Raw genomic sequence first — 25011 nt, 5'->3', positions numbered from 1 at the left:
ATATATATATATATATATATATATATATATATATATATATATATATATATATATATATATAGTTAACTTGTTTTTTAATAAAATGCATTAAAAAAAGTATTATATTAAAAATAATTGTATTATGGAAAAAACTTTGTGCACAACTACGATATTTACATTGAACTTTACATGCTTGAATTAAAATTGTATTTTAATGTTTGATAGAAACAACTGATATCTTTAGAGCTTTTCTATACTTGCCATACTGTTTCAATTGCAAAGAAAATAAGTGCAGATATCTGCTTCAGTTATGAATAATTTATTTAAAAATGTGATAGTGATATTGTGCATCTGGCATCTCTAATCAAAAACCCTGTGCTCTGCTAATGTGAACATTTAGCTTTTTTTTTCCTTGCAAATGCAGATCATCTGATGACCGAGCACATGCATCACATGGTCTTCAGACTCGTGCTGGACAACCAATTGCTAAATTCACACAGAGCAGCTTGTGAGATCAGTTTAGGTTTTGCTTTCTGATCAGTTGTCGTCCCTAGTGTAGTGGTTAAATTTAGGATAGAAATGCGATAAGTGTGGATCATCTTGAAACCAGAACTCTTCCCAACCCCGGTGAAGAGCCGACTGGTCTGTGTCGCAGCGTTATGGACACACTCTGACCCTGTAAACAATAGAAGACTCACACACTGACCCAGCCCCCTCTGTGCATTGATTATATTCTGCTGTCAGCAATCTCAAGTGTGTTCTGCGACACACACACACACACACACACACACACACACACACACACACACACACACACACACACAAATGCATGCAGTTGCACCAGCTGATCTGCCGTTATTGTTTTGCACCTGTCACAGCAGTGCTTCAAACAGTGTGTGCGTGTGTGTGAGAATGTTATAATCTGACATTAATTGTTGCTTTGACGGGGTGGATGTTGAGGTTAAACCGTCTTGATTTGGGTGCTTTTTTTTTTTGCATGGTTTCTGACATTCTGAATGCTTTTCTGAGAGTGAGAGAGAGAGAGAGAGAGAGAGAGAGAGAAGGAAAGGGGGAGGTTTGAATGTCTCTTCATCTCCGTTTGCTCGTGTTCAGACCTCCACAGCCAGACAGAACCATCAACCTTTATGACACCCAGAAAATTGCAGATTTACTCTAAATTATACACACGTCTGAAAGGAAACCGACACGTATGAGACCAGCGGACACACTGAAATGATTCCCGCTTGGTTTTGTTGCATCTTTGTGGATTTTGTGGTTGTCCTCCAGAGCGTCTGACCGGCACTCGGTGAGTTTAAGGAACGTCTCTTGTATTTTTTGGATGTTGTTGGATGCATATTGCTCATTTTAATAACATATAGAGTAGACAATAGATCAGTTGATTTTATAGTTTTTCTTTTCGTGGTAAAGCTTCAGAGCGTCTTTACCAACACTTGGTGGGTTTAAGTAAAAAATGTTATGTTATTAGGTGGTTGTGCTTTATAGGTTTTCTGTTGGTTGTTTAGTTGTAGGTTTTGTTAAAGTGTGCTTCTCTTTTGCATGCTGCTGTAGCATCGCTAGTACAATTTCTCATATTGAAGATTATTACATTTACATGCATATCCCATATGCACATTCATTATTCCACAAATTCCAAACGAATCAGAAACACCACCTGCAAAAGCCTAACATTGTGTTTGCAAGATTAGCAGAAAACGTGAAGATATCTAGTCTTGTATTGTCTGTGAATTCCTCCTGACAGGCTTTAGGAAGGTGTAGTTTAGTTGTGGCTTTTGGCACATGTCCGTATGTCTCCTTCAGCCGTGATCAAATGCATATTTAAACCTCCACTGTAAGCAGTGTTTTCTCTCTTCACGTGTGTGTGTGTGTGAGCCTTCCGTAGCAGCATTGCGAGATCAAAGCACACACACACAGCGTTTCAAGACACATCTGTCCGATTTCAAAGTGGGCTCATGCATCCCTTTAGAGTGGACACTGTATGTGTGTGTTTTAGTGTCAAAATAAAAGTCCCCCTCCTGACACATCGGCCAAACAGAGAAACTTTTTGGCCAATGCCGATAATTAAAAAATACTGGCCTCGGCAATATTGGCAAACCTTGGTCGACATAGAAAACACCTCAACAAAACGCATGATTTGAGGAATCATTCATGTCTGAAGCTCAAACGCTGCAGGACGATGCACACATTAGAGGTTCGATCACGTAATAGTGATGCTTGACTTGGCAAACTTAGATCTGTGCATTCGGTCTTAAAGTGACGACAGCCTAATAACCCCGCTGCCATCTGTGTCATTAATGTTAATCAAACAACAAAAGACCGAGAAAATCACTCACTGCTCTTGACTGAATCACTTCTGAATCTTTAATTCACTCAGTGAAGACTATGCATCGTATTATATTTTTTATATTTGATTATTCAATGTCTGTAGTATTTCTCACTACATGTTAAATAAACCTTTTATGCTAAACTACAGTACTAAACTAAAGTTGTCGGCAGACTCAAGTGTGTGGAAACTGAACACACATCTGTACACGTCACAGATCCCGCAATATCAAAATGAGTCTTTTTTTAGTTTTTTAGCTTAATTAAATAAATGCTTTGTTCATAATAAAGAGGATGTTTTAAAGGGATACTCCACTTTTTTTGGAAATAGGCTCATTTTACAACTCCCCCAGAGTTAAACAGTTGAGTTTTATCATTTTGGAATCCGTTCAGCCGATCTCCGGGTCTGGGGGGTCCCACTTTTAGCATAGCTTAGCATAATTAATTGAACCGGACAAGACCATTAGCATCTCTCTCAAAAAAATGAACAAAGAGTTTCGATATTTTTCCTATTTAAAACTTGACTCTTCTGTAGTTACATCGTGTACTAAGACCGACGGAAAATGTAAAGTTACGATTTTCTAGGCTGATATGGCTAGGAACTATACTCTCCTTCCTGCGTAATAATCAAGAAACTTTGCTGCAGTACCATGAGTGAAGCAGGCGTAATGATGATATGACGCAGCGCATGCCGCCTGATAATAGGCTACCGAGCTGGGGACTATTATCATGCGCTGCGTCATATCATTACGCCTGCTGGACTCATGGTACGGCAGCAAAGTTTCTTGATTATTACGCAGGAATGAGAGTATAGTTCCTAGCCATATCAGCCTAGAAAATCGCAACTTTACATTTTCCGTCGGTCTTAGTACACGATGTAACTACAGAAGAGTCAAGTTTTAAATAGGAAAAATATCGAAACTCTTTGTTCATTTTTTTGAGAGAGATGCTAATGGTCTTGTCCGGTTCAATTCATTATGCTAAGCTATGCTAAAAGTGGTACCGCCAGACCCGGAGTTCGGCTGAATGGATTCCAAAATGATAAAACTCAACTGTTTAACTCTGGGGGAGTTGTAAAATGAGCCTATTTCCAAAAAAAGTGGAGTATCCCTTTAAGCTATGAAACTTGAAGTATGTTTTAATGGTACAAATGGTGCAAATTTTATTTCTCGTGTCATGAGCCCTATAAGTTTAAGCAAGTTTTAAGTTTCTATTTCAGAGAGAAACCCTGGTTGCAACCTTTTTGTAAAAGGAATCAAGTTTTAGACGTGAATGTAGTGGCGCCTTGTAAATGAATACCTTTACAATGCATATGGGATCTATTGGGAGAATTTGATTATGGCTTGTGTTTTCCGTCTGCTTGCAGATTTAAGCCCCGGTTGAAGCACCTCAGGTTCTTGGAAATCATTGTTGAGGAATGTCATACCCTCATTGGAAACTTCTGGAAATATTACAATTGGGTCGTATTGTGGAAACCCAGAGAACTGGAACGCTTGCGTATCATAAATGTTCCATTCCAAGCGTCTCCTCATTCCTGAAGCAGTTCATTAAAGGATCAAATAAGCATTTGACCTTTTAGTGGCCCGTTGCATTCTGGGAGAACCCTACTGGGATCGATGAGACGGTCGTAGCCGCCCATCACGTTTGGGTAATTAGCTGCCATTGTTCTGAGGTGAGAAGGAATTTGTGTCTGTATAGAAATCCAGCGTTGTTTCCAAACCATTGGTTCAAAGCGGAGATGTTGACACATGCAAATGAGCAGGAATGTTGCGATGCATAATTGTCAGAACATCTCAATTAATCCCCGATGGTCTGTTCTTTGTGTACTCTGATGGTTGTACCTATATGCTGAGCTGTGATTTACAGTGTCAGCCTTGCGATCACCGTTAGTGTCTTTGTGCGGTTCTGTCGTGGGTTTCATGAACCCTAATGAGGAGAAGTGGGCTAGACGACTGCCATACGCTTGTCTCCCAGAGGACTTCAGTGATGTCTCAGACGCGAGCCTCGAGGCGTTCGGGAGTCGAGAGAGAGACTCGTCTTCTAGAGCTGCCAAGAGCCATTTAATAACCAATGAAACATATTAAAAAGATTTTAAGTGATTTTAAAGTGACTATTTATGTTTGTCTGGTATTGTATATTACGTATATTGTTGGCTCCCTGACAAATTGCTTTGTGCCTCTCTTATAATTTGTGTCATCTTAATGCATAATGTAAACTGATCAGACGGCTGGACAAGAAAGTCCCACACAAATTTTCTTCAGTCAAGATTTTTCTTTTGAAAAAAGGTCAATGCTGTTATTCAGCAAGGATGCATTAAATTAATCAAAAGTGACAGTAAAGATATTTTTCAAATGTGTTAAATCATCTTACCAGTCGCAAACGCGTGAGTAGTTTGATAATCTAGTTTTCTTCCTGTTCCTATAGTGTAGTGTGTTTCCTTCATTGGCTTGATGTTGCATCTGTTGACATACTGAATAATTTATGAAGCTGAAGGTGTGCTGCAGGTTTAATCTGTTTTGTAAAATCACCCTGTTGCGCTCTGATCTGGTCAGATATTAAGTTCGACTAGAGCTGAAGGAAATAAACTACCTGTATGTATTGCTCTATTTTTAGCACACAGTTTTTCTCTTCGGTTTCAGGGTCTCTATTAATCTATTTTTCGCTGATGAAAACGCTCATACCTTTGTGCAGGTGATAGAATCTAATGTTTCTGTAGTTAGTAAGATCTGACTCTCATGTTCTCTCTCCACGTCGCTGGATTCCAGAACCGTTCTATTCATTCTCTGGGGTTCCGCTGTCGCCATGGCGATGGAATCCCCCTCCAAGCTGGCGGAAACCCCTCTCTTCTTTAGATGAGGCTAACTGAGAGTGAGGCAGGCGTAGTGTTCATCAGCCTTGTGTCGCTCGCCCCGAGAACAGCTGTGTGTGTGTGTGTGTGTGTGTGTGCAGAGTTAAAAAGTTACCATGGTAATCAATCATGGTATCCACCATAATATAATATTAATTGTTACTATAAAAACTGTAATAACTTGGTATTTGTCAATGTTGGCCTTCAGAGCTATTTGTTTAATTGGATTTCTCAGTAGTGTTGCTTGCTTTTTAGTACAAACGCTATTTTATTGGTTAACTTGCAGGTTTGTGTTTGACACCTAACAAGATTTCCGTAATCTAGTCTTGGGTCGCATGGTCATCATCGGCCAACTGTTTTGAATCAGAATTACTGATGCCTGATTTATGAACTCTTTGGATTTGGATTGAATCCCTCTGTACTTGGGAGTCGGATTGAATCCCTCTGTACTTGGGAGTCGGATTGAATCGCTCTGTACTTGGGAGTCGGATTGAATCGCTCTGTACTTGGGAGTCGGATTGAATCGTCGGATTGAATCGCTCTGTACTTGGGAGTCGGATTGAATCGTCGGATTGAATTGCTCTGTACTTGGGAGTAGGGATGTGCACGAATATTCGAATTTTCGAATATTCGATCTGTAATTATTATTCGAAAAATAAAATACTATTCGAATTTTATCGAATTTATGAAGCCGTAAATACTTTGCGGGTCGTAAATGCAGTGAATCCCTGATAAATCCCAAGCACTAACTCGCAGTTATAATTAAATGCACTGGGTGGCACTGTGGCGCATGTTTAACAAGTTGTTTGTATTTTATCATAATGTCGTCGTCTGCCTCGCGAAGTTTGGAATTACTAGTCGAAAATGAGGTTACTAAATGATTTTACAAAATGGAATTACTTTTGATCAAATTAATTTATTAATCTGGAGTTATAATATCATCACCACAATGAGAAATCACATGAAATCCAAACAGCAGCAATCGACTGAGGAAAGACAGCTGTCCATCACTGCATCACGACTGCAGGTAAGCGCAGCTGTAGTGCGAGTCAGTGATCCGAGATGATAACTTATCTAATAGTAAAATGATATTGAGGTATATTCTTCCTATAAGTTTTCTTTGAGAGAGAGGTGTAAGAACAGAAAACGCAAGGTGCTGTTAGAAACTTAGAACTAGAACACCGTCATCTTTGTTTCTCTGAAACGTCTGTCAGCGCAGCGCGTTTTCTCACTCGAGCATAAATTGCTCGCGGCGCCCCTCCATGTGGATATTATTGTTTTTCTCAACATAAACGTGAAACAATATAAACACGATAATCATATGCTGACTCGAGTATATGTGTACGTTCTGTACGATAACTGGCGCAATCTGCTACTCTGCTTTATTAGGCGTTTTTTTCCGTTCGCGCTGCTTGAGCATATATCCTTTTGTTCTTATATTTTTTTGTTTACACATAGGCCTACTGTTTAATGTTTTCAATTAAAAGAAAACTTTAACACATGTTGTAAGCTTTTTGTGTATATTGCCTAATCATAAGCTTCTTCAGAAATGGTGACAAAACGTTAAAAAAAATTACCTTAAAAAATAACGTATTTTTCGTTAAACGTCATTTAAATAAACGAATATTCGAATATTCGAATTTTATGAGCCCGAATATTCGAATGCAATATTTTTGAAAAATGCCCATCCCTACTTGGGAGTCGGATTGAATCGCTCCGTACTTGGGAGTCGGATTGAATCGCTCTGTAATTGGGTGTTGGATTGAATCGCTCCGTACTTGGGAGTCGGATTGAATCGCTCTGTAATTGGGAGTTGGATTGAATCGCTCTGTACTTGGGAGTCGGATTGAATCGCTCTGTAATTGGGAGTCGGATTGAATCGCTCTGTAATTGGGAGTCGGATTGAATCGCTCTGTACTTGGGAGTCGGATTGAATCGTCGGATTGAATCGCTCTGTACTTGGGAGTCGGATTGAATCATCGGATTGAATCGCTCTGTAATTGGGAGTCGGATTGAATCGCTCTGTAATTGGGAGTCGGATTGAATCGCTCTGTACTTGGGAGTCGGATTGAATCGTCGGATTGAATCGCTCTGTACTTGGGAGTCGGATTGAATCATCGGATTGAATCGCTCTGTACTTGGGAGTCGGATTGAATCGCTCCGTAATTGTGAGCTGTTTCGTATCGCTCTTTTGGGAGCCGATTCTTTTCAATGAATCAGCCAAATGTGTTCGTAAAGCAGTCTGAAGTATTTTTCTACTAATAGTCATTCTAATAGTGCTAGAACAAGTATAATTTGACCTTCTATTTCAAGTGTGACTATTGAACCAGAAGTAATAATATTACCATCTCTTGTAGTCATTATTTGATTAGCCTGCCAAAAAAATCGAAACACAAAATGATATTTAAATATCTACATAACTCTATTTTTTGTGACACCACTCGTTAAATGAAACATACTGAGGTCATGTGACATACCACAGTTGCATACGGCTTCAGGCAGTGTAAAGTACATACTGTTCGTTAGTATTGTATTCTGAGCGCGGCCTTTGTATGTGCAAGTTGAAATATCTCCCCCTCCTAATCTGAAAGTCCTTGTGTCCTCTCCACAGATCCGTGAAGAGCTCTCTCTCCATCTTCAGCCCTGAGACGTGAACCTCAGAAAGACTCTTTAATGAATCAGTATTCGCCGCTCGATGCCATGGCGTTCAAGTGAGTAGTTGTTTGCTTCTGCAGATTTGTTGAATGCTTCCTCTGTTGTCCTGCTTGTTCTCCTGTATGATCTCAGTCCCTGTCATCAGGTTAGCAGGGATGCGCTTACGTCTTCAGGCGAACGCACGGAAAACACTGGCACATAAAGGGTCTTTTCTCCGAGGGCCCCTTGGAGACGTTTGGCATTTGCATGGAAGCTGATTTGCATTCCATCTCGGCTGAGTCGAGTTTTCTGATGCTGGATGCTTGTTGGCTGCTCTCTCGGTTTCCTTTTTGACCCAAATTCCTGTTTTGTTTTCTTTTTATTTCTCTTTTTCTCTTTCTCTCCTGCTTGCCTTTGCCAGTTCGCAGACAATAAGGACCATCTTCATTGGTGTTGGTCAGCTGAGGGTGTTTTGAAAGAATTTGACTCACAAATGCTGATGTTTTTTGATAGTGCTCTTTACTGTAAATGTACTTTATGCGAGTATTGCAGCTTTATAGCAGAACACGATTCATAAGGGAACACAAGTATATGTTTGGTTTGTTACCTCACACAGGAACACAATAGTTCAGGTTAAGTGGGGTCAAGAAGGGATGCGTGATATTAGAAATAACTGATTTAGCAAAAATATATATGTTTAATTCAATTGTAGCTTTCGTGATTTGGCAATCGCATTAAGCCTTATCATGATATTGATTTTTATTTCGATGTACACTACTGGTCAAAAGTTTTAGATCGGTTAAGATTTTTTATGTTTTTAAAAGAAGTCTCTTCTGCTCACCAAGGCTGCATTTATTTGATAAAAAACAATAATAAAAAAAACAGTATTATTGTGAAATATTATGACAATTTAAAATGACTTAAAAATATATTTTAAACCGTGATTTATTCCTGTGATCAAAGCTGTATTTTCAGCATCATTACTCCAGTCTTCAGTGTCACATGATCCTTCAGAAATCATTCTAATATGATGATTTGATGCTCAAAAAACATTCATTATTATTTTAAATGTTGAAAACATTGTTGTGTACAATTTTTTTTCAAAATTCTTTGATGAATAGAAAGTTCAAAAGAACTTTAGAAGAATATTTTCTAACATTATAAATGTCTTTACTGTCACTTTTGATTTATTTTATTTATTTCCTCCAAAAATAAAATAAAAATTCGTACTGACCCCAAACTTTTGAACGGTTGTGTTTAATGTTACAAAAGCTTTAGATTTTAGATAAATGCTGTTCTTTTGAGCTTTCTATTCATCAGAGCATCATGAAATAAAAATGTAAAAAAAAGTTTTTAACATTGATAATAATCATAAATGTTTCTTGAGCATCAAATCATCATATTAGACTGATTTGTGAAGGATCATGTGACACTGAAGACTGGAGTAATGATGATCACAGGAATATATTAATTTAACATATATTCACATAGAAAACAGCTGTTTTAAATTGGAATAATATTTCACAATATTACTGCTTGGTGAGCAGAAGAGACTTCTTTCAAAAACATTAAAAATCTTACTGACCCCAAACTTTTGACCGGTAGTGTATATTATGCGGCTCTTGGATCTGCCGTTAAATGATTGTTAATGATCCTGTCCTGCGGTTTACTTCCTAAGTTTTGAATGTAAAGGCATTGGAAAACTTTGACTCATTTATATTGTCAGGGAAAGTTATTAATATTTAATATCCATGTAAAAAATAATGTGATTTGCACTCTTACTTGCTGGTTCTTGTACCCCTTATGAAAGTGATGGATTTGGAAAATCCAGATGGCAAATGAAGTTGTCAGTCAACGCTGACGTCTCCGTTAGTGATGGACGGATGTCAGCTCCCGTTTCCATCCCGTGGGAAGTGTTGCAGCGACTCTTGGAAATTTGGACAGACCGCTGAAACAGTCACATATTTAATGCAGTTTCCCTGATTTTCTAGTGAATAAGCATTGCTATTATTTTCTAATGGTGTCAGCAATCCTGAATCAGAGCTTTGCTTCGTTTTAGATGCCGTTTCAGTTTACGACAGAGATCTTGAGGATACGGCAAATAGAAATGGGAGAACTTCATTTTTATTCAGCATCTGTCTATATTGTGAATGTAGTCATGGATATTATTATTTGAACGCAATCTTACGTTGGCAAGCCTTTAGTCCATCGTGTCTTTTTGAATCAACAACAGCTGCAGAAGTGAAATCCTCCTGGAGACTTATGGAAGTGACAGGCTTGTTGACGAGTTTTTGAAAAAGATCAAAGGTAACCTAGCAACCAGCGCGGGCGGCTGATCGGAGGCCCCCGGTTTAGCCGTCCTTTGTATCGCCTGCGCTCGTGAGTTTTGTAGCACAATTGTTTGTGTGGAGGAATGATAAATGCGCTGCCAAAAAGACGTAAAGAAAACACGGAGTATGAGAATGAGGGATGCTCGCTGTCATTGGGTCCAGAACAAAGACTCCCTCTACTCAAGACTACTTGAGATTCATGTCTGTCTTTCTCTCATTCTCTCTCTCTCTCTCGTTCTCTCTGTCTTGTGTCTTGAGTTAATATTGACAGAGATTTTTTTTGGAGGACTGTAGTGACGACTACTTGATTTTGTTCTCTTTTACTCTTCGCAAGACTTGTTTAGACAGTACAGTTCTTGAATGTCAAACGTCATGTCATTCCTAACCTGGATGATTGTCTTTCTTCAGTAGAGCACAAAAGCTGAACAAACACAGGGACCGTGGGCTGTTAAGATCCTTAATGACAGGAAAGGATGATAAATGGACCTTAAAATTGGAGTTAACTATGTTCAAAAGTCTTCTGAAGTGATTTGGTTTGTGCTTTTCTGGAGCTCAACGGCCTCTGGTCACTGTGTGATGATGATTTATGGAAAAGTGTTGTGTGGAAATTCTGCCTAACTTCTGCTTTTGAAAGAAGAAGAATAATGCATGTTTAAGTCTGGTTTAGTTTATAATTAAAAAGGGTTTATCTGCTTATGGACCCAGCACACACTTTGGTCTGCCTGGATTTGACAAGATTGTTAAATACAGAAAATAACTGACTTATAAGTAAGCATTCTCTGAAACAGCAACAATGAAAGCTCCATTTCAAAAGTGTTTTTTTGTGAAACATTATATGAGACAATTAAATTGCATTGTGTCATCAAAAAAAAAAAAAATTTACATTAAAATTATAAATATATTTTATATATATAATTGATTGAAATTATAAATATATTTTATATATATAATTGATTTGCTTTTGATGTACTGTGGAGTGGGTAAAACTGTTTTTAATGGCAGGCTAACGCATCTACCGTTGACTCGCGCTAGCCTAGCACCAGCGAACTATCCAAAAGTAAGGACTGGATGAATTTTTTTGAAAACGGTCTCCACTGATGAATGACAAACAGGCTCACTTGAAAATGAGGTCCGATGTTGAAAATCCTGAACCACCCCTTTAATGAAAATTTCACAATTAATAGACATTAAATTGCATCGTGCCATCTAAAAATATATTTTTATAAAAAAATGAAGATATATATATAAAAGAATCAAGGTCCATCGTATCATTATAGCATTTATCGGATGGACGTCACACACTCCAGCTAAACTGATCAGCATATGAACAGTTTGAGATCACATGACCTGGAGCTGATTTAGTTCAAAGGTCAAGATCCTGTGACCCGTCACCTCCAGGCTGCCGTAACAACTCCGATTCAGTCCAAACAAACGGGGAGCAGCTGCCAAAGACCATGTGAGAGTCAATCATTTACAGATATTAATTGTTGCCTGATGTCTTTAGGAAATCTGGAGTTAATCGAGAGGAGGATGATAAACGTCCTAATAAACGTCAGAATAACTTCCTCCTCTGAGGAACACAAAAGGAGATTTTAGACAGATTGTTCATGCTTCTCTTTTTCATACAATGGAAATAAGACTTTGCGTTAATTTTTTTAAGCTAAAAATCAGCCAAAGTAGTTTATATGACGTGTGCGATCACTTTATGTGAGAGTGTTGTTTTAAACCTCCACTAGGACTGCATGATTTTGGGAAAAATATCGAATTGCATTTTCTTTCTAATATTTTTTTTATTACAATTTTTGAAAAGCTCCAGGTTTGCTCTGCTTGTTTGTTTGGCTGCACAATTTGGCAAAAATGTTTTGTGATTTATATATCAATATGACTATATATAAAAAAAAAAAATTCATTATTATTATTTAATTTAACATTATTTTATTTGTATAGCACCGTTAATACATAAAATGAAGCTCAAAGGCCAGCATATATATTTTTTTCAATTAAATAATATATAAAATAAAATAAAATAAGTGGAAAAATATTAAAATTATAAAAGTAATAATACCAAAATAATGATGATTATTATTATTAATTAATAAAAATATAATATTGTAATATTTCACTGTAAATATAAAATATTTAATAATTCATTAAAGTTTAAAATTACAATTTTAATATTTATGGCAGTCCTAAAGGCACAATATGTAAGATTTTTGGATTAAAATAGACAAAAACCAGTAGAATACAATTATGTATTTGATTGTTTTGTGTACTTATATTATTCCAAATGTTTCCTACAATGTTTCCAGATCCAGATTAGCTGTTTTATCCAGTATAACGGCCCGTGTCAATGACGTCATATCCACGTTATCTCCGATTTCCAGATTTACTTCCGTAGAAACCATGCAAACACCAAAGATGTTTAAATATGTGTTTAGTTGTGTGAGTAGTAACTCGGCACTTGCGGCCATTTCATTAGAATGAAATAAAATGCAATGGATTTAAAGTAGGGCTGGGAATCGATCAATTTTTTTTACTAATTAATTGCACAATTTGCTGTAATTAATTGCAATTAATTGCATTCCCCAAGCTTGTAATCATCAACATTTAAACTTAGAATCACCTAATTAAATTAAACACAAAAAAAAAGGAACAGAAAATAGTCCTATATTAAAATAATATTAAACATCAATATATCAATATATTATTCTTTTTCAATAATAATAATCAACATAATCAATTTAACAGATTTGTTTTTTTTAACTAATTATCAAAATAAAATATAGTCCTACGAAACTATTATTACCAGAGCATGTGATCAGAGCAGGTATTTTACCATTGTTGCCCAGCATGACTATACCAGCTCAGTAGGGCTATTGCAAACCGAAGTCTACTACAGAGATATTTCACGTTATTTAAGCGGACTTTGCTTTTCCAGTGCGTGATCGGTACATGATTGGAGCGTTTGGGCCGTTAACGACAGAGCAGAACACGCCGCGCAAACACGGAGTGGAACATTGAGCAGAGAGCGCAGCAGTGCGCCGACACACACACACACACACACAAACACAAACAACAGAGAGCGCAGCGCACACACGGAGCGGAAAAGACCCGCTCATGAAAGCTGCGCGAGAATGAAACCTGATCGCCGAACACGGAGGGGCGGGACGGCATATTTTCGGCCTTTTCAATAGCAGCCGCAACAGGAAATCATTAAAGCAACAACATGGAACTTTTCCTCTGCGGTCGCCCTACAGGTTGGAAGCGGAATTGTCCATTACCGCTGTCGTAAAATGATTTACGGTTACTGTCAACGCATTCTCATCCCCAAATCGTCACTTTCAAACATTCTTCAATATCCGACGCACAAAGCACCCTTAGCGTCAATATGAGACGCTTCGGTTAAGGGTAGGTTTAGGTCTGTGGTAGGGTTATGCGTCTCATATGGACGCTAAAGGGTGCTTTGTGCGTCAGATATTGAAGAAATTTTGAAAGCGTCAGTATTTGACGACTTGGGATGAGAACGGGCTGTTACTGTATATGAAGCATGCAGGTTTTTTTCATATGGGCAATGATAATATTATTAATCTTCCTCCTTTCATAATTTATACATGTTTAGTAGACTAAACATTTTAACTCAAACATTTGCGATTTGCATGTCGATTGCAATGCTCAAATCTGAACGAGAATGATAGCGATAGCATCCTAACCATCTAAAACTAGCATGTTAGTGTTTACTAGCTACCAGATTGATAATTCGCTCATCTACTAACGTTAGCTGATTCATGAAGATAAATGGAGGACCAGGCAGATAGTTTCCGTAACGTAGCCAGGCAGACAACAGATTAGAAAAACTAAAGATAGTATGCAAGCAATTTACTTACTAGTTCAACAGCATGACGGCCAAGTCAGCATCGGTCTGACGATAAGCTCACGCCAGCGAGCAAACGCTCGACCAATATTGATCCTCGTCCTGCCTTTCAGTTTATCACTCTCCCTTTTCCTCTTCCGACTCTACTCCGACAAAACCTTGGACTTCTTACGTTTCGCTGCTGCTTCAGCCATGACGAAAACAGACGCACGAAAACAAACGCGCTGGTTGGCCTGTCACGGCCGAATTTGAGGAAGTGATTGGCGAAGTGACGTATGCCGTAAAGCAGTCGAATTTTGTAGTTCTTTTTGAGCTCTGGTTACTACCCGCACCCCGAAGTTACATAGTGCCAGTAAAAGCGATACAGACCCCGTCAGGCTCTGGCAGACGTCTCATTCAACCTATTGTAAGTCGATGTACCATCACAAGGGTCTTGGAAATATATTATGAAGGTTGAAAAACTACATGTTGTTACTTTAAAATGAGGCAAAAAAAAAAGTGCTGCGTTAATTGCGTTTTTTTTTTTTTTTTTACGCGTTAAACATCTCAAATTAATCGCAAAGATTAACGCGTTAATTCCCCCAGCCCTAATTTAAAGCTACACTGTGTAGGATTTTCTCCCATCTAGCGGTGAAATTGTTTATGACTACCAACTGAATATTACTTTCTAGCCCCTCCCATTCCGAGGGCGCTTTAATTCCTACGGTGGCCGTATTATTTCAAATCTGCCGGCAGTCGTGAGTAATCTCCCCCTCGCATTCGTCACGGTGCCACTGAGTGTCAAAACGCGAAAGGCGAAGCTTGAATTTCCAGGTATGTCCCTCTTTGGCTAATGTATTTTCAAGATGGAGGCGCAACATGGCTGCCGCCATTCGAGTGACTCGCTCGTATGTATTATTAATGGCAGATTCTACGCTTACGAGAGTACTTGATTAGTTGGTGGAAGTAATTACACATTAATGAGCACGTATCATTTTGAAAGAACAAAGTGTTTTTTGCTAAGAATCAACTTAAAAAAATTACACAGTGTAGCTTTAAGTGATCAAACGAAACCGTAACAAAGTGTAAGTTTAGGGAGGAAGGAGGCGGACATTAAACGTAACATTATTCGTAAAAGAAACATAAGCAACGAAACGAAAGGAGGGTCAGCGTAATAACCACAACAAGGTAAAATGTCCCGGGCTCTTGGACTGATTCATACCGCAGTAAAATTAAACTCCCACAATCCCACACTCGTTCACGGCGTCATCAAGCTACGCCTTTGTTGTTTTGAATAAGCGACCTCTAGTGGCGAAACTCGCACACTGTGCCTTTAAAGTATGAAATTTGAGATTTATAGTGGTAAATAATAATATAGTGGGATAATATAGTAATAAATATAGTGGGAATGTTTTCAGCAATAAAAAAATTAAATAAAAAAATAAGTCAGGTGTGTTTGAAACCAAGATGAGTATATGATGATCGAACTACTCAGACTTTTCTCATGGCTGTTTTGAAATGTATGAGAACTGAAGTTGATAATAACTCGTATCCCGTCTCCTCTGAGAGCTTTGCTTGAGTGATCACATTGAAATTTAACAATCTCATCCTCTTGTGTTGTAGTGCCACAGTCTTCGTCTCATCAATCAAACCTGTCTGTTCTCCGATCTCAACGCCAACAATCGAGTCGTCGTCTCTGTGTTCGATAATAGAAATCCTCCATTATGAAGAGGGCGACCCGTGACATCTTCACTTCCTCGTGGTGTGTGTCAGAGTGTGACCGACGGCTCGATCGCCGGATGTTAATGACACGTTTTGTGTGTGATGTCAGAAGAGTCGTGTGACGGTTTCCTCTCGCTGTAAAGGGACGCGACCTTTGACTCGTAGCTCATCAATTTTAGTCTGCTGTCAGTGATCTGACAAGAGATCCAGACACCTGCCACAGCGTGTGTGTGTGTGTGTGTGTGTGTGTCTTTAACAAAAAATCAATGATGCTCTGAATGTCAACTAGATATTGAGAACATCAGTTTGTATTAGTGTGTGTGTGTGTGTGTGTGTGTGTGTGTGTGTGTGTGTGTGTGTGTGTGTGTGTGTGTGTAACAAAAGATCAATGATGCTCTGAATGTCAACTAGATATTGAGAACATCAGTTTGTATTAGTGTGTGTGTGTGTGTATTGGGAAGCTTGTTTGCAACCGTATCTGCTACAAGCTGCTCATAACTGATTAAATTGCAGTTTAGAAAACTAGTTTCCTAGTTTTTGCTACAAGCTAATATAGCTACGACATTAAGTTACATAAGTGGCAAATTTGAACATCTATTCCGTTCATATTTGTAAATATTTTGTCTTAAGTTAACTTGTAAACATCTTTTTATTAATTTTATTTTTTATATACAGAGAATAAAAATACAGAAAATAAAAGAATTTTATTCTAATTTTATTATTTAAAGAACAACATCAATGTAAATATTTTAAATGAATATATACAATTTATATTAATTATATATATAGAAGTTAATGCGCATATATATATATATATATATATATATATATATATATATATATATATTATATTATATTATATTATATTATATTATATTATATTATATAAAAGGTCCTTTACAGCGAGAGGAAACTCACACGCCACTTCAGACATCACACACAAAATGTTTCACCAACATCCGGCACGCCTCACTTATTTACATAACTGAACTGATATAGGGATAAACAGCAATCTTTAACTAAAGCTTCATTTGTTACAAAAAAGTAATGTTTTTAAGTGAATCAGTTATTCGATTTTTAAAGGGTAACTAAACCCTAAACCAACTTTTTTTAGTGAATGATCTGTAAGAATGGGGCTTTATTAGTGCTGTTCATTGAATCAAGTAATTTTTTTGACATTTGTGTTTAAAGTATTTTAATTTTACTAAATATGGTGTAAAAACGTCTGAGTGCTGCCCTCTTCAGGTTGAACAGTGGCTACTGCAGTTGAATTTTCCTATTGGAAGTTGTGGTACACTCTGATGTCAGAGGGTACCAGATAACCACGCCCTTGCCTGCAGAGAGATACGTCTCAGATGCACGCCCCCTCTCCACTGGGCTCTGCCTACTTTTCCAGCATTTTTCAAATATTGCCAGGGGTTTAGTTACTCTTTAATGATTTTTTAAATGATTTTAATGAATCGCCTGAAAAAAAAAATAACCTAAAATGATTTGTAAGGACTAGGCCTACATGGCACATTCTTGGAGAATGTTTTTTATTATGCTATTTCAAATTGTGATGTACATTTTGTTGCATTGCATTAAACTGCAACAAGTAACTAATGAGGTTTGAGGAGTTCCAAAGCCACCTTTTCAAAAACAAGTTTTTCCATTAGTTGTGTTCCTCTACTAACCCACTGAACCGTCTGAAGTTAATGCAGATATATGTGTGTGAATCCTCAGACCGGATGAGCAGACGTCTGTGAGGAGTCATCAGTCAAATGAAGCACTGAATCAAATTGAGACTGACATCAGGAAGACATTAGCATGCAACATAATCCATAATTGGGACATTGTGTTCCTGCCCTGCGCTGGGGCCTGTGTTTGTGTGCGCTGGCATTACGTCCGCATGACTTGCTGTGATTGTGTGTGGCTGGTTTGTTCACCCCTCGACTCAGTCCCGGTTAACACACACATGCTTGAGCGCTTTCTCTCTGACCTACATTAAATTGTATTGCTGATTGTTTCCTTTGCAAAGGTTAATGATCTCACTGATATTAACCAGAACCGTAACTAATCAAAAACACTACAGCTACATGTTTATTTTCAGTTTGTGCAGTTGCTTTCATTTTGACGCTTAAATGTGCATGTGGTGGTTTTACTGGTTTTTAAATGTGCATGTGGTGGTTTTCCTGGTTTTTAAATGTGCATGTGGTGGTTTTCCTGGTTTTTAAATGTGCATGTGGTGGTTTTCCTGGTTTTTAAATGTGCATGTGGTGGTTTTCCTGGTTATTAAATGTGCATGTGGTGGTTTTCCTGGTTTTTAAATGTGCATGTGGTGGTTTTCCTGGTTTTTAAATGTGCATGTGGTGGTTTTCCTGGTTATTAAATGTGCATGGAAGGGTAAACTGAGCTCAGATACAGTTGGAAAGAAATTACAAAATTGTTTGAGAATAACTAGAATTTTCAAGTTATTCTCAAAGACTTAAAGCGAAACTCTTGCCAAAATGCAGCCTAGGGTCTTTTTGTGAATCTACCCGAGGCAAACTTTCGTTTGAAAGCATAGTTAGGATGGAAACGCCACTTTACAGTTTGACTGTATTTTCGTTTTCGGTCGAAATGCCTTTTGAATGGGAGTGCTTGGGGCACGACTATGATAGCATCAAAAAAGATGCTAAAGATGGAAAGCTCCTAAAGCTCAGTTCCATATAAATTCACGGATAATTTGTTGTGTTGTCGTTAGTGAAAATCAATATTGACCTTGTATTTGAAAAAGGATCCTCATATAAGAAACAATACTAAAATTAAGAGTCAGTTCATTCGCATTCGGAGATCGACTATTTTTGACTGTCAAAATGCCGGCGGACACACACAAACAATGTTCTCAATGCTGGAGTTCATGTGTAGATATGTGGTCAGATGGTTCAGTCTGTTGTGATTGGCCTACTCTGCTCTGATTGGTCAGATGGTTCAGTCTGTTGTGATTGGCCTACTCTGCTCTGATTGGTCAGATGGTTCAGTCTGTTGTGATTGGCCTACTCTGCTCTGATTGGTCAGATGGTTCAGTCTGTTGTGATTGGCCTACTCTGCTCTGATTGGTCAGATGACCCAGTCTGTTGTGATTGGCCTACTTTGCTCTGATTGGTCAGATGGTTCAGTCTGTTGTGATTGGTCTACTCTGCTCTGATTGGTCAGATGGTTCAGTCTGTTGTGATTAGTCTACTCTGCTCTGATTGGTCAGATGGCTCAGTCTGTTGTGATTGATCTACTCTGCTCTGATTGGTCAGATGGCTCAGTCTGCTCTGATTGGTCAGATGGCTCAGTCTGTTGTGATTGGACTACTCTGCTCTGATTGGTCAGATGGCCCAGTCTGCTCTGATTGATCAGATGGCTCAGTCTGCTCTGATTGGTCAGATGGCTCAGTCTGCTCTGATTGGTCAGATGGCCCAGTCTGTTGTGATTGGTCTACTCTGCTCTGATTGGTCAGATGACCCAGTCTGTTGTAATTGGTCTACTCTGCTCTGATTGGTCAGATGGCCCAGTCTGTTGTGATTGGTCTACTCTGCTCTGATTGGTCAGATGGCCCAGTCTGTTGTGATTGGTCTACTCTGCTCTGATTGGTCAGATGACCCAGTCTGTTGTAATTGGTCTACTCTGCTCTGTGTGATTGGTCGACTGCTTACAGCACGTGTCGGAAACTACTTTTTAAATGCGTATGATACCTTTGCTTAAGATTGTACACATTATTATTTCCACTGCTGTTGTGTGTGAATACATGCAGATTTCTTTGCAGTCCAAACCAAAACACACATTTTAATGTCCGTGTGAGTGTTTCATGACTGTGAGTGTAAAGATGTCGTTAAGTCTGTAAAACAGGCGATTAAAACCATTGATTTAAAACCATTGCAGTAATCTGCCCTCAGTGCCACATCCTTTTAAAGGTTTCATTTTTAACTCCAAGTCAAAAATGTCAAAACATAAAGGGCTGCTCTGGAAGAGATGCACTGATGCAGGTTTATTTTTATATGACCAATACTTGTGCTTTTTCATTTTGTTTCAGTTGCCAAACTGATGGATATGGATAGCTGTTTCAATCCTTTAGAAATCTGGTTTATAATTGAAAATGAGCCCTGATGTGCTTCCAACGTCTGACCAGTGCCACCAATAAACTTGATTCTGGTTTAAAAATAAATATAATATTTGAAGTATTGTGTGTTTTTATATGTTCGTCTGCTCTTTTAATCAGTAGCAGTGCATCATTTATATAGTGTGCATGTTCTCAAATGTGATGTCTGTGTGTATTTCCACTTTAATGAAGTGTTTTCTCCTCTGCTCTTCTTCCATTTGTGTGTGATGTTTAACATTCATCCATTCAGTCAGACTCCATGATAACCCTCTCCTCATCTCTGTGTCTCTCTTTAGCCGGCGGATTTTATAATTCTCTCTGAAGGACGGATCTTCTGGTCTAGTCGAGCGTCGTGGAAGAGTGACAGGTCAGAAACTCAACCTCTCCTCCTCTGTGTGGTTTGGGGCTGCGATAACATCACCGCATGAAACCCTCGGACGCTCCTGTTGACGCTCTTGCGTTTTAAAGCTGCATGTTTCTGTTTGCTCACTCCGATCTTTTGGTTGATTTGGAAATCCTTCTCGTCCCTCCCAAATAATATTTATTTTTGCCTCCTGCTTGCTTGTGTTCTCCAACCTTTCCTTCAGTTTATCCTTCTTTTCTTCATTTGTTTAATATCTTGCTTCTGGCGTCATGGTTCTTTGCCTTTTATTCCATGTTGTTTTATGCTTGAGTTTGTTTTGGTTATTTGTGAGGATTCAAGTCTCTCTATCTCTCCTCATATTAAGCAGAGAAGGAAACTTGAGTGTACGTCTTGGACTCGAGTCGCAGAAAAAAACACTTGAACAACCGACTCGAGACTTGACTTGGACTTAAAGGGATAGTTCACCAAAAAATTAAAATGTTGTCATCATTTATTCACCTTCAAGATGTTTCAAACCTGTATGAATAATTTCTTTTTCTTCTGAACACAGAAGAAGATATTTTGAAGGATGTCGATAACCAAACAATTGTTGGACCCCATTGACTTCCATAGTACTGAGCATGAATAAATGATGAGACAATTTTGGGTAAACTATCCCTTTAAAGACAGAGACCTTTGGTCATTTTGGGGAGGCATTCCCGATTACTTTCTCTCCTTACTACCCCACATGACAACATGGAACATGTTTTACTCTTTTACTCTTTTACTCTTAATTTCCTATCAATATGTGCTGCAGCAACACATATCAAATATAAACACACCAAGCCAGTGTTATTATATATTATACCATCTGAAGGCATGCATATTCATCACCCATCGGACAAGTGCTGATATATACATGAACAACAAACAGTACCAATATAGCAGAGTCCTACCTTGTGATAATATCTGTGCCAGTCAATTTGAAAAGCAACCAATTAATCCAAAGGGGATCGGTGTTGCACAGCTGGCGAGAGGCTTGCTTGCTGATCATTTTCAAGAAGTACATGTTTCCATCCTTTTCATGTTCCTTTGGCCCTTTTTCCCAAAGTGTTTGCTACCATATGCATGCCTATAATATTTGGATATTATATGCATGCATATGGTAGCAAAAACGTACTTGTATCTGGACTGAACGGACACTTCCGTACACATTTTTTGACCCTGCCTGACTCATTTCTACAGATCAGTTTGATGAGTCGGGGTTGTATGTATGTATGTACGTACGACACGTACGACACGACACGACACGTACGACACACACGTACGTGTCGTATTCATATATATATATGAAGCGCTGTGTGTTTATATACAATGTTTGCTATTTGAGAAATATATAAATAAGAAATACGATTTTTTATTTTTATGTATTTATATATTTTTGTTAGAATTGTTTTGTTTTTTTTCGGGGTAGAATTGAAGAACAACAGGTTTGTTTTTGTTTATTTATTTATTTATTTTTTACTTTTTTTTCTTTTTTTTTTGAAGAACATTTGAGTGGTATTGCATATGCAAAACTCACTGCCACAATGTTAGTGTGACCTGAATGGTTGCTGGATTTTTCATTTTTGCTGTTTTCTGGTCCAGCAGGTGAAAATGGTGCATCTGATCACTTAGTAAAGCAGCTACACAAGAAAACCAGGTTTGGATTGTAGTACTCTCACCCAGATCTTGTTCTGGATCTCAGTTGAGAGAGATTTGCGGCACATACTTCAGTGTAACTCGATCCAGAGTTCAGATTTGTAATGAAGGGTGATTTAAAAGCCGTCGTGTTCTTCAGAAGGAACTATAATCCTTGTACAGTAGCTTATTGTTAGTGGGACGTGAGTAAATTGCAGTTAAACATGCTCATCTAGATGGACGGTTCTCAGCCAGAATTTGTTGCAGTGTGGGTAGTCAGTCCGTAATGAAATGAATCCGTGTCTGGCTGTCAAAATGAGCATTTACTCTTGCTTGCCAAGTCCCAGACAAACGCTGTGGAGGTGCTGGAAGAGCCGGAGGATGCTGGGAGTTTTCACAAAAGAGCCCAGAAGGGTTTTTTGTTCATACTGAACCTTAAATCTGAGCGTGAAATCAGTGCCATGCTAAAGATGGTGCCGTGTTACAATACTGAGCATGGAGTGTGACAGTGAGGAGTGTCATGGGGTGTACTCTTGTTTTAAAGACTCGTCCGGGCAGAAAAAGGCACCTTAATTAACAGGAAACAGGCTGATGTATCGCACAATAAAACCGCTGTGTGTATGAGCTGGTCCAGTGTGACCCGCCGTGAGGCTCTTTACTCACTGCCAACTGTGTGTTCCAGTGACATCTTTGACATTGTCTGCAATGATGGCCGAGTTCATTTCAAGTCTTCTTACGTTTAAAAAGGGTCATTCCACACATTTGGGGCATTTGTTTTTCCATTTGTAATGTTGTTAAAATTATTAACAATGAAATTAAATAATATAATATAATGTAAATTTATTCTTTTATATTTTTATTATACATTTTATATTTTATGTAATAATTATTATTATTATTATGATAAAAAATATAAATGAAGTATAATATAAACAAATCTATATTTTATAATATTAATATAATAATAATAATAATAATAAATAATATAAATTAAATATAGTATAAATAATGCAAATTATTTATTTATTAAATAATTATTAATTATATATATACACACACACACACATACGTGTATATACTGTATGTATGTATATATATATATATATATATATATATACTAAATAAATATCACACCTCACAAAACAATGCACATCATGATACATCATAATTCTACAATGCAAATATATATATATAAAAATAAATAAAATATTTGCATTGTAGAATTATGACGTATCATGATGTGCATTGTTTTGTGAGGTGTGATAATATTTATTTAGTAGTACTGAACAATAGTTATGTAAATGTGGGTGGTTCATGTATAACATTTTTCATGATTTTGTAAAATAGTAAAAAAAAATCACTTAGTTTTTGCAGTTCAGATTCTGTAAATGATCTGTGTGGATTGGAGAGAGAGTTGTGAATGTGGGATTATGTGTTTTGCATGATATGAGAGCTGTGCACAGAGACTGAATCCTGACATGTTGACAGAAACTGAATCTTTATGCTGGTTTCTGTTTTTGCCTGTCTGTTATATTGCTGTTCAGCTGAAACTCTGCTCGTGTCGTTCAGAAAGACTGGCCGTAATATAAACCCCCCCTAAACCTGATCGCCCTCTGTGTGTGAGATTTATTTATATACGGGCACTATTCAGAGAGAAACTGAAGATTCCTGGCTATGTGTACACACACACACACACACACACACACACACACACACACACACACACACACACACACACACACACACACACACACACACACACACACACACACACACACACACACACACACACACACACACACACACACACACACACACACACACACGCACGCACACACACGCACACACACACAGTGTTAATGATCCCCAAGACTGCTGCTGAAGTACACACTTGACCACACACATGCATGATGACTGTAACTCACTGAAAACAATCCAGTCTTCCCAAGGTTAAACGTTTTCTCTCTCACACACACACACACACACACACACACACACACACACACACACACACACACACACACACACACACACACACACACACACACACACACACACACACACACACACTTTCAGCACCTGCGTTAGGACATCACAGTCCAGACTTCTGCCTCTGATCTTGACCGCCTGTGTATATTTTTAGCCTGTGAATATCTAAGATCAGTTCCTCCCTTCTTCTCCTTCTTCTTCTGTGTTCTCTGTTTCACTTCTTCTGAAGATCTTTCACACTATACTGTAGTCATTATAGTAGTTCCTGAACAAACTCATGATTCATTTGCACACTTCAGTCACACTGACTACATGTCTGAATGTCATTGCATTAGAGAACAACATAATTTAAAGGTTCTCTTATCACATCATGAGAACTTAAATGTTCTGCTAAATAAATTGTAATGTAATGTTTTATTGCATCATGGGAACTTTTAAAAGTTTTCTTTTTTTTAATGAACTTATAGGATTATTTTGTACCATCATATGAACTTCTTTAATGTTCTTTGATGTACTGTAATTTAAATACTTAAAAGTGTTTTTAGGACATCATAGGATTTTTTTTTATGGAATTATAGGAACTTAATGGTTTTCTAATAACAACATAGGAACTTAAGTTCTCTTATCTCAGCAACTTAAAGATTCCTTTATGACATCATAGAACTTAAAGATTCCTTTATGACATCAAAGTAGCTTAAAGATTCCTTTATGACATCATAGAACTTAAAGATTCCCTTTATGACATCATAGAACTTAAAGATTCCTTTATGACATCAAAGTAGCTTAAAGATTCCTTTATGACATCATAGAACTTAAAGATTCCCTTTATGACATCATTGAACTTAAAGATTCCTTTATGACATCATAGAACTTAAAGATTCCTTTATGACATCAAAGTAGCTTAAAGATTCCTATATGACATCATAGAACTTAAAGATTCCCTTTATGACATCATAGAACTTAAAGATTCCTTTATGACATCATAGAACTTAAAGATTCCTTTATGACATCAAAGTAGTTTAAAGATTCCTTTATGACATCATAGAACTTAAAGATTCCCTTTATGACATCATAGAACTTAAAGATTCCTTTATGACATCATAGAACTTAAAGATTCCTTTATGACATCAAAGTAGCTTAAAGATTCCTTTATGACATCATAGAACTTAAAGATTCCCTTTATGACATCAT

The 25011-nt window shown here is 37.7% G+C and overlaps 1 protein-coding gene and 1 long non-coding RNA gene across 9 annotated transcripts in view; both read left to right on the top strand.

Annotated features, from left to right (window-relative positions):
• sema4d (sema domain, immunoglobulin domain (Ig), transmembrane domain (TM) and short cytoplasmic domain, (semaphorin) 4D) overlaps positions 1-25011 on the top strand; it is a 60010-nt gene that overhangs the window by 7292 nt on the left and 27707 nt on the right. For 5 of the 8 annotated variants that reach the window (XM_084386381.1, XM_084386382.1, XM_084386383.1 and 2 more), the window contains exons 2-3: positions 7779-7878; positions 20105-20175. The gene's annotated coding sequence lies outside the window, so the exon portion shown is untranslated. Of the gene's footprint in view, positions 1-1104; positions 1286-5944; positions 6195-7778; positions 7879-20104; positions 20176-25011 lie in introns of those variants that run through there. The other 3 variants (XM_084386384.1, XM_084386380.1, XM_084386385.1) reach the window with 3 other exon arrangements.
• LOC311277789 lies at positions 13651-14484 on the top strand. Its single transcript, XR_014625326.1, has 2 exons — positions 13651-13938; positions 13969-14484. It is a non-coding gene; the product is annotated as an uncharacterized lncRNA (long non-coding RNA).

This window comes from Rutilus rutilus, assembly GCF_951802725.1.
Source record: "Rutilus rutilus genome assembly, chromosome: 18".
NCBI classification, from domain to species: Eukaryota; Metazoa; Chordata; class Actinopteri; order Cypriniformes; family Leuciscidae; genus Rutilus; species Rutilus rutilus.
The sequence above is the reverse complement of the archived record's forward strand: the minus strand, read 5'-3'. Positions and strand labels throughout refer to the sequence as shown.